Below are 12,137 nucleotides of genomic sequence, written 5' to 3' on the forward strand. Positions count from 1 at the left end.
CATGTTTTTTTTTTTTTTTTTTTTTTTTTTTGTCTGAGTTAAAAAAAAAATTAAATATCAACCAATTGCGGGCTGCCACGTGTCAGTGGGGCCCGCAAACAGTTGAAAAACTCACCAAACGTCGGTCCTTATTTCGGCTTCCTTGGAATCGATTTTACCCTTATCTGTGGCCCCCCCACCTAAAAACCTCACTAAAACCTCTATTTCCCTCCCGATAATCCTGGCCTAAAAATTCAGAATATCCCGGATAATAAATTTCACTCCTAATTCTAAATATGTTTATTTAGTAGAGTTCTTATTAGAAATAAATTTTATCTCGCTGTACAATTTATAAATATTATCATTGAAATTTAAACTAATTTTAATAATTCCATTGGTGTTATTTTTTCAAAATAGAACATTTGTAACCGTTGAACGGAAAGCGGCAGAGTTAAAACGTAAGCCCAAATTTGTTAAATATTGACATTTTCAAAATCCGCCTCAAAAAGATTGTTCATCAATCCACGCTAACCTCTAGATTGGGAAGGCAAACACCACATAGAAATCACCATTGAACTTAAGTGTTAGTGTTAGCTTGTGAACCAAAAAAAAAAAGCTTAGTGTTAACTGCCACAACTCCGAACCTGCATTAGGAAAAAAGAAACCAATAAAGAGACGACAATACAGTCTCAAACTAAACACGCGCTACCACAGAAGACCGCAAAGCTCAAGCGACAACTCCAAACAAAGAGAGCTACTCACATGCACCAACAATTGAGAACCTTCAGCAAAGTTTTCCAAGAACACATCCAACTTGGTTACATCACACCACCCAGACTTTCAAAGCAACGAAGATTTTGAAACACAAAAACATCAATCCAAAAAACCAAGAACCTGTACAGTAGCCACAAAGCCACGCCACAACCACATATCTCCGGAGTGCATGCCTCACTAAAGCTCCATACGCTGTCACACTCGGATCGTAACCCTGGACCAAAGCAAAAAACTGAACCCTCCTCTAATGATTATAGAGGGCATAAGAAAGTGTCGATGCAGACCCAAAGCGCATTCCTCTTCTCCGCCCGGTATAACCAGAAAAGTTTGAATATGTCATCACATACATCCCACGAAGTTGACCCAGCTGAGAATCTCTTGCTCCAATTGCCACCGCACCTGATCTTTCTACACCAAAGCCATAACTCACATATCTATCGTGAATAGAAGAGGGATCGATAACGGTAATTCTAACCTACAACGAACAGCAAGCCCGAGAGAAACAAAGAGGAAAGCGATTGAGCAGAGAGGAAAAATAGATATATTAGGATTAAAGAGAGTTCAGTGAATATATATTTTAATCTAAGCTTACTAAATCTTGGTCATATTGCTAAGAGTAGAAAATGTTTTGAAATCTATTTGTTTTCACTTTTTAGAATGGGTTAACACATCATTTACTACAATGACTATTGTGATTGCAATTAGATCTTATTAATGATAAAATTCATTGCACACCATAAACCAACATAAATATTTAGAGCATATCCAATGTAAAACTTCATTTTTCTCTCTAAAATGGAGTAGAATAGAATACGGAGTAAAAATGCTACAACTCTACTCTATTTCTCACTTTATAACAGAGTAACGAACAATCAAAATATATATTACTTTATTTATAGAGTAAATTATATTATAAAGTTAGAAATGAAGTAGGGTTTTTATTTCATACTTTTTTTATTTTGGAAAAAAAATGGTGTTGGGAGATGCCCTTAGCGAATATAATTATAACAAAGATATTACATGTGAATATTATTATAACTTATATGCATAAAAAAAACATTCATCAATTTTCTTCTCTTCTAAATTGTAAAAGTCAGCGCTGGCACCAACACCACCTCCACTTCGGAAACTACGTCAGTCCAACATTCATCAATTTTCTTCTCTCCTAAATGGGAAAAGTCAGCGCTGGCACCAACACCATCTCCACTTCGGAAACTATGCCAGTTCTCTGATCAGGCCCGGCCCGGAGCACAGGCAAAGTAAGCCATGGGTTAGGGTCCATAATGTTTTTTGGGTTTTCTCAGCCGAAAATTTTTTAAAGAAAAAAAAATATAATAGAAAAAGGATCCATTATTTAAAATCTGAGTAGGGCCTATTAGAAACATGGGCCGGCATTGCCTCTGATTCCTACTACTGATTCCTCTGATACATAGGCATATACTATATTATATAGACATAGTTTTATGTACTTGTAAGCTTATCAAATAAGAACTAAACCATAAAAAAAAAAAAATGAATGTATAATATGTAACGATTAGAAATTTAGAATGAATAAATTAGATAAAAGATAAACACTAATTAGCTTTTATATGAGTGTGTGTTAAATAATTTTGTTTTAACAAAAATAAAAGCATTTTCTAGACTAATAAACTACAATTATAAAACATTTGAGAATATGTCATTTTCTTCTGTTTTTATTAAATAAATATGCCTTAAGGAAAAGTGTCTTTTTTCCTTCCGTAGGCACGACACTAATGCTATGCAAAAGCCTACACCAACAACAAAGATAAATAACATTATCATCCAAAAGAGTTTACAAATTTATATCAAAATCTATTTAAGTTTATTTAGTTTTTACTTCTTAATTTTTGTTTTGCATCAAAAATATAGTTTTAACAGAACTTTTTGAAAGTGATATACAAACTGAATAAAAAATAAAATGAATAATAATCAAATAAATTTTATTAGAAAATATTAGCAAAATATGAGCAAAATAAGAAAAAATAATAAAATACTAATTAGAAATAAATTAAACCATCATATTGTTGGAACTCATTTTTAACAAAGTGGTGTGGATCATTTTCCGATGGGTTTTTCGATGGAGACGTTTGTCGGAAAGACCGGATTTTTGGGTACGATGAAATCGTCACCATAAGCATTATGAGATAATGCATTCGTTTGTTAAAATCAGAGTTATTTTGAATGAGAAATAAAAGTACAAAATGTGTTGCTTGTAAAGCTTAAAATATACATTTTCACAAGAGAAAAAGACAAAAATAGCACTAAATCAAGTTTTTGTTCTTAAACTAGCACTCAAGGTCAAAAGTCACAAAAATAGCACTTAATGTTTTATCAAAAGTTACAAACTTAGGGTTTATAGTTAAAGGGTGGGGTTTAGGATTTAGGGTTTAGGGTTTAGGGTTTAGAGTTTAGGGTTTAGGGTTTAGAGTTTAAAGTTTAGGGTTTAGAGTTGAGGAATGAGGTTTTGGGGATAAGACTTCAAATTTTGAAAAATAAAAAAATTAAAATTTTCAAAGGATAAACTTAGAAATGTGCTATTTTGGTCATTTTAGTTTTGGAGTGCTATTTTTGTGATATAAACTTAGAAAAATGCTATTTTTGAGATTTGTCCTTTTCACAATGTCCTATATTGGAATATAAAGTGGAGAAAGCGATATCCGAACCTAATATAAATTTCAGATTTCGAAATTTGACAAATAGACTTGTGGTTAAAAAATAAGAAAAAGAAAACAAAGTCATTTGTTTAAATTAATGAGTCAAAAATATCTTTCTCATTAATGAAGTTTTGTAACATATATATTTATGATGATTTTGAAGTGTGAAATACTTTATGGTGAAAAAAAGACGTTGGGTTTGGTGTGTATATTCTCTTCTTTCTTGGATTCATTCGAACACAGGGGAAAATCCAGAATAATTTTTCAGTGGGTGCAAAATAGAATAAAGGACTAAGGGGAGTCGAACTTGAGACTTGAAGGGGTGCACAACACTACTTAACCATCTGATCTAGCTCGTTTCTTTGTATTTTTACATACAAAACGGTAAATATTTATAAATTTACGAGTGCACGTGCCACCCTAGTCTTGGCACTGGCTTCGCCCCTGTTCGAACATACATAAAAAAATTCGCATATTATTATTTTCCTATTTCTCTTTTGATTTTTTTTTGAGCCCGAGAGTACACACAAAACTAGTTTCACCAGGTTTCTGATAGAGTGACGTAAATCAAAAGATTTTTTGCAGTTGTATCCTGAGACTCATTACGTTATCGAACCGTCGCATTACGAGACGTATTTTGATTTAAGAAAAGAGATAATATCTCGACTCTGCAGTTGTATCATCTTTTTCTTAATCTTTGGTATAATTTTATCAATTTTATTCTTTACAATAGTCACAGTTATCCGTAGTTTATATAATATGTTCTATCACATATAATTATGCTTCAAAGGTTAAATGGATTTTTTGGCAAATATCCAACATCTACGTTAGGTGCATACGTTCTCAATTTTGTAATCTAATAGTTTACTTTTTTTTTTTTTTACATATATCAATAGATAAAACAAATGAGTTGTTAATATAAAAGAATAGCGGAGAAACAATTTGCTAATAAAAATACATTCAACAACAAATACATAATAACATGTACCGGCTAGCACATTTGAGGGATGTTAAGCATGTTTTCATGTAAATGGTGACTCATTCCAATAAATCATTGAATATTATTTATTTATAATCATCCTTAAGAATTTAACATTTTACCAAAAAAAATAAAAAAGAATTGAACCACCGTTAACATAAAAAACATATTGTTTATCTAAAAGGTTGATTGGCGAATGCTTTAGAAGTGTTGTAAGATCTCTTTACAGCCTAAATTATTTCTACAGCCTAAATTTTTGCCAATCATGCTTTCTAAAGATTTTTTAAAGTTACAGATTTATTTTTTCTTTTTATTTATTTTTATCTGTAGAAAACCATAAATCTAGAGTATTTATTTTTTGCTTTAGAAAATTTATATGTAAATCATTGAATCTTTTTAAACCTACGGTTGATATTCTGCAGCAAATCTTGTTGAGATAAGCATGAAATAGCTTAGAGTACAAGCTACCTAATCCTATTGTGTTTGAATTTATCTAAAGGATTAGGAAATAGAGTTGTGTTAATCCTAATGAGTTTAGGATAATTATAAAGTTATATAAAGAGATGCAAGGGTGTTTGCATATCTTATGAGTTTGAGAGCTTTAGTTTTTTTTGAGTTATTTTCTAAAGCATTGAGAGAGTTTTAACAAAGCGTTCTTTGAGAAATATAGTTCTTTGATTCAATAATTGGTATCAGAGCATTCTATTGAGTCAAAGGAAATCATGGGAGATATCGTTGCAGCGAAGAGCAACATCAAGAGCAGTGGTACGTCCATTCAGTGTCCATTACTCAACGACACGAATTACACAGTGTGGACAATGAGAATGGAGGCGGCGTTGCGTGTTCATAAGGTCTGGGAGGCCATCGATCCAGGAGAAGCAAAAGGAGAGAAGAATGATGTTGCAAGGGCTCTGTTATTCCAGTCAATTCCAGAGGCATTAATATTGCAAGTAGGAAACCTTGTAACTGCGAAGGAGATTTGGGAAGCGATAAGTACAAGACATGTGGGAGCTGATCGTGTACGTAAGGCCCGCTTACAGACATTGATAGCAGACTTCAGTAGATTAAAGATGAAGGAGACTGATTCTATTGATAGCTTTGTTGGAAAAATTCGAGAACTATCAACCAAGTCTGCAGCTTTAGGACAAATTATTGAGGAACCAAAGATAGTTGAGAAGTTCTTGCAGAGCTTGCCAAGAAAAAAATATATACATATTGTTGCTGCGTTAGAGCAGGTTCTTGATCTTGATAAAACAGGCTTTGAGGATGTTGTGGGACGTCTAAAAGCTTATGAGGAGAGAATTGCTGAAGACGAAACAGAAAAACAAGAAGATCAGGAACAGAGCAAGCTCATGTACGCTAATGCTGATAGACCGACGCAGACACAAGAACGATATGACTCTTCAAGAGGCAGAGGCAGAGGAGGTCGTTATGGAAATCGAGGGAGAGGTCGTGGACGCCAATACTATCAGCAGAATGGAGGATATCAGAGAAACGGAGGACAACAGCAACAGAGTGGTGGCTATTATCAAGAAAGAGATGCATCCAAAGTTGTGTGCTTCCGTTGTGACAAGATGGGACACTTTGCTATGCATTGTCCTGACCGACTTCTCAAGCTACAAGAGACTAATGAAAGCGAGGCAGAGACAACACATGAGGCTGATGAGTTGATGATGAATGAGGTGGTATTCCTTAACGAACGCAACGTTATACCTAGCAAGCTCAATACCTCGTCCAACATTGATAATCTATGGTACCTAGACAACGGAGCAAGCAACCATATGACAGGGAATCTAGAGTTCTTCACCAAGATTGATAGAAGAGTGACTGGGAAAGTGAGATTCGGTGATGATTCGAGAATAGATATAAAAGGAAAAGGCTCAATCATATTCCTAACTAAGAATGGTGAACGCAAGGAACTTTCAGACATCTATTTTATTCCTAATCTTAGGAGTAATATCTTGAGTCTTGGGCAAGCTACTGAGTCTGGTTGTGAGGTGAGGATGAAAGATGATTGTCTACTCTTGTATGATCGTGAAGGGAGATTATTGGTGAAAGCAAAGAGAGCTCTAAATCGACTCTATAAGGTGGCAATGGAGGTTGAAAATACAAGATGTTTGCAGCTAGTACATCTAAAGGAATCATCAAAGTGGCATGCACGCTTAGGGCATATAGGCTTGAGTAACCTAAAGAAGATGGTGGACAAGAACTTGGTTATCGGAATGCCCAAGTTTGGAGTTGAAAAAGAAATCTGTGAAGCTTGCTTGCGTGGGAAGCAAATACGAGAATCGTTTCCACAAGCTAGCTCATATCGTGCTTCAAGGGTATTGGAGCTAATACATGGGGATTTGTGTGGTCCTATTACACCACAAACTGCTGGAAGTAACAGATATGTGTTCGTCTTAATAGACGATCATTCAAGATACATGTGGTCCATTCTCATGAAGGAAAAGAGTGAAGCTTTCACAAAGTTTAAACGATTCAGAAGCTTGGTTGAACAAGAGACGGGATTAAAGATTAAAACCTTTCGTACAGATAGGGGAGGAGAGTTTACAAGCCAAGAGTTCAAAGATTACTGTGAAAGCTCAGGGATTAGTCGTCATCTAACCGCTCCATATTCGCCGCAGCAGAACGGAGTTGTCGAGAGAAGAAACAGAACGTTACTTGAGATGACACGAAGCATTCTAAAAGCTATGGATGTTCCAAATTACTTGTGGGGTGAGGCTGTTAGGCACGCAACGTACCTTATTAATCGCATTCCTACAAGAACCTTGTTACTACAAACTCCATACGAGAGCTACAGAGGAAAGAAACCGTGCATCGAACATATTAGAGTGTTTGGTTGCGTGGGGCATGTGAAAGTAGATAAACCACATTTGAGGAAGCTAGATGATAGGTCACGACCATTGGTGCATCTTGGGATTGAACCGGGATCAAAAGCATATAGGCTATTGGATCCATCGACTCGCAGAATAATAGTAAGCCGCGATGTCGTGTTCTGTGAAGAACAGAGTTGGAAGTGGAGAAAAACAGAGAAGGAGCCACATACGGAGATGGGTGTGATAGATTTTGCTAACAAGGAAGATAGGAACGATGACGCAAGTAGTGGGGTGAGTATTAAGGATGAAGAAAGCGAAGAAGATGAGAAGAATCTTGATCAACCACCAGAGATACTAAGACGGTCTACTCGTATCATCAACAAACCGAGTTATCTTGATGACTATGAGTTATTATGTGAGGAAGACGAGCAGTATGATTTACTATGTGAGGCTGAGTTCGAGAACCTTCTTATGCTTATCAATGAAGAACCGTGGAGTTATGGTGAAGCAAAAGAAAAGAAAGTGTGGAGAGATGCTTGCAAAGAAGAGATCAAGTCGATAGAAAAGAACAATACTTGGACATTAGTTGATCTTCCTTCAACCTGTAAGGCAATCGGATTGAAATGGGTTTTTAAGGTGAAGAAGAATGCCGATGGAAGCATAAACAAGTATAAAGCGAGGCTTGTAGCCAAGGGATACATTCAGAAACATGGAGTAGATTTTGACGAGGTCTTTGCACCTGTTGCTCGCATCGAAACAGTCAGATTGATCATAGGAATGGCGGCTTCACATCGATGGGAGTTACATCATTTGGATGTAAAAACTGCTTTCTTATACGGAGAACTCAAAGAAGAGGTATACGTTAAACAACCTGAAGGCTTTGTTGTGAAAGGTAGTGAGAATAAAGTTTATAAATTGAGGAAGGCGCTTTATGGGTTGCGACAAGCTCCTCGGGCTTGGAATGAGAAGCTTCATACGGTCTTGTGTGAGCTAAACTTTGAACGATGTCTTAAAGAACCATCTCTGTACCGGAAGAAGCAACACGAAGATCTCTTGCTAGTGGCTGTTTATGTGGACGACTTACTTGTGGCAGGGTCTAACATAGAGATGATTCACGAGTTTAAAAGAGCTATGGCGGCAAAGTTTGAGATGTCCGATCTCGGAAGATTGAGCTACTACCTTGGGATAGAGGTCATTCAACGAGAAGGAAGCATAATCTTGAGTCAGGAACGGTACGCTACTAGGATCTTGGAGGAAGCTGGCTTAATGGGATGTAACTCTGCGCATATACCCATGGATGCAGGAGTTAAACTCGGCAAAGCAGAGAAGGAAGAAGGAGTTGATGAGAGAGAGTACCGCAGAAACATTGGTTGTCTTCGGTACTTGTTACATACGAGACCTGATCTTGCGTGCAGTGTGGGAATCTTGAGCAGATACATGCACAATCCCAAGGTATCACACAACGTGGCTTTGAAACAGGTACTCCGTTACTTGGCAGGGACATTGAGCTATGGTTTGGTGTTTGAGGCAAAGTCGGATGAGAGTTTGGTTGGCTATAGTGATAGTAGCTACAATGTTGATCCAGATGATGGACTATCTATAACCACAACAAAAACAATCTACAGTTTTATTTTTAAAACAAAAATATAAAATTACAGCTAATTCCAATCATCCCTAAACGGGAAGAGCAGCGGGAATAACTTTTGTCCTCTTACATCACCGCTTGCTTATGTAAAAGCCTACACCACCACTACGAGATCCATCCATCCATATTTAAGAAAGTTTAGAAACAGACAGAGAACTTGCAAAGAACACAAAGGAAAATGTTTCACTAAATGTCAACATTTTTGTTACCTTTATAGACCATATTTATATACTTAAAGTTGTTACTTCTCTTAAGAAAAACGATATTTAAGCTTTTTGTTACTTCTCTTAAGAAAAACGATATTTAAGCTTTTACAAACATTCACCAATTGACATATCATCATAATTTTAAAAAATTTATTAATTACTCACATTTTATATCAAAATTGCTCGTCCGTCTATAGTACTGGTTGACCCCTAATTTCACATTAAAGTCGACATTTTTACATTAAACATGGACCACTAATTTTGGTATGAAACGGAGCCACATCAATTTTTTAACAATTAATTTAAAATTAACAAGGAACCAATGCACAATCATGGTGGAACTGGCTCAAGAAATATCACAGTTGTTGGTAAACTCCAAGCACTACGTGCTACCTCATCCCCTTCTTCCCTCTTCTAATTCTAGACACGTTGAGAAAGTAAGTCACTTTATCAATGTTGATACCATCATCACCATGTCATAACAATCTGTTTGCAAAAACCATATCTAGTTAGTTGTAGGCCTTCATGCAACAGTGTGAAACTATGTTTTACATTTCTTACTCCCATCTTTGCATCTTCATTGCTTTTTTCCCAACCATTCTTATCATGTAACAAATCAGATTATTTCGAGACTCCATCTAGAAAATACCAACACTTAGTGTTGATCTCTCAGGTGAACTATTGAGAATTTACTCACATTATTTTAGGCTTTGTCCATAGTTTTCCTTCCAATTCTGCCATGTTAATGTCTTCTTCGAATTCCAATTTCTATTAATATTTTCTTCATTCATATTCTTCCAAATGTGCCAGCGGAAATTCATCTTTGGAAATCTTTTGATGTTCTCTAGATCATTTAGTCAACATTTGTTAAATTTAGCAGTACTTGGGAAATTTTCTGGTTAATAGGAATAGTTGAGAATGCCAATGTTTGTACAGCAAAGAAACATTTAGGCTCTAACTGAGTAACACTAATAGTCTAATAGAGTAAAACTGTTGGCGATGAAATATTTGCTCCAAATTTATTCAGTTCATATTTTACTAATCAAATAAAACAAAAGTATCAATTTTCGCTTATTTTAAAAAGTGTAAAATATATTTACTTTTTCCTCACTGTTTTTGAGAAGAAAAATAAGTTGTTATGCTACTTTCTATTTTTATTACCTTTTTACTCTATATTTTTTCCTTCCATTTATTATATTTTACTAGGGGCATTGCCTCTGCGCAAGCACGTAGTTGTGAACTTTTGTTTCGTCTCGATATTTGTTAAGGTTATCGTAACTGTGAATTTTGCGTCTTTGGGTTGATCATTGTTTTTCAAGTTTTTTATTGTTATAAGGTTAGAGTTGTGATGATGAACTGTGTATGCACTGTTCTCCACTCACGAAGGACTAAACTGTGTTAGTAATGTGATTGATATAGTTCGTGGTGTTGTTTGTTGTGTCACTGAAACTTATTGTTTGTTTATCTTTTTAATTTGTTACTTGTACTGTTGAGATTACATAAATTATATTAAAGTTGTTGAGAGTACATTTTGTTTCTGAATATTTTTTCTCGAGTTTATTTGTGTAAATTGTGTGCATTAAGTAATAATTTTTTTATTCTTATTACGTTGGTTATATGCTTTTTTTTATTTTCAAACTTGTTTCTTTTACCGAACCTTTAAAACAAATACATGAAGACTTGTAAAAATAATTATAAAATGAATGATAATTAGTATTTGAGCCTTAATTGGTTTTAAACGAATATATGTATTTCTCATAAGCAGACAATAGCATTGGCCTGTTGACATTGAACATGTAAGCTATTTTCATAAGACAAGAGGAGTGAGCAGGTGGAGATGTTGTTGCCGCATTTGTGTCTGTTGGGATTGTCTCTTGTATCTCCTGGTGTGGTTGTGTTGTTTCTCTTTTATTTGATGAGTAATATGTAAACAAAAATCATTGTTAGTTGTATTTATTAGAGTTTATAACTTACTCTTCTTTTTTTGTTTAGGTAATTTCACTGATCTTGGTTGTTGTTTTCGTCTTCTTCGTAAGCATTTGCGAAAGTAAGTTTGTAAATTGTTAAATAGCTGGTCGTGTAGTTTGTATTTGTTTAGCTGGCTCATGTATGTGTCGTTGAGTTTTAGTTGAGTTGATTGATTTGGTATATATTTGTTTTGAAGTTTATTTGTAAGATTAGACAAAAAAAAGGTGATCATTAATGATTCTGCTTTTTTGGGATTTTAGTTTTTGGTGTTTTTATTGTTTGGGTTATTGTGGTTTCTTTTAAGCTGTAAAATAAAGATTTATGTAAAATTAGATTGATAAGTAAGAGAGATAAATAGACGACCACAAATCTTGGGTAAGAAATATTTTTGATTATTGATGTTAGCACGATATAGACAGTAATATAATAGGAATTATGTGTTGATTGTTTCTTACGGATCAATGAGGAGACGGATAACGACTCGAGTTGTTTCTTTGGTGAGGTCAGAGCCCTGGACATAAGGAATTTGCCCAACCACATCTGCGAGTTTAAATATCAGTTATGATATCGGAACATAATATAAACTCAGATGCAATATGATAATATACATGGGAGTTCTAGGTTTGTGTTCGTAATCACTTGGAGATTGTAGAACAGTCTGTGATGACTTCATCAATAATGGTTAGTGAGATGAAACGAATGAGGAATGGATGATCAGTTATCTTGTACATGCTTGAGCACCTAACAACCTCAAAATGATCGACTTTCACAATGGAACCTGCTTTCAAAAATAGCATGTAATGATTAGTAAGTCCGACGGGAGTAAACCCATGAATCACGGAATCTACAAATAATATTATTCAACAAAGAATCATGAAATCAATTAAAACAATTATGTTAAATAAGTATGATAGATCGAAGATTAACTTACCTTTTCATCAAGGAAGAGAACCGTGATTCCCACAAACTCTATGTCTTTCTTGAAGTTCAGGGAATCCCATAAGCGGAGGAAGCCAAAGGCTATGCTCTGACTACTACGACCAAGACAGAGAGACTCGAAGATTGAGTGACGGACGCCGGTTTGAGGAACTG

This window comes from Brassica oleracea, chromosome C9 (assembly GCF_000695525.1).
Source record: "Brassica oleracea var. oleracea cultivar TO1000 chromosome C9, BOL, whole genome shotgun sequence".
NCBI classification, from domain to species: Eukaryota; Viridiplantae; Streptophyta; class Magnoliopsida; order Brassicales; family Brassicaceae; genus Brassica; species Brassica oleracea.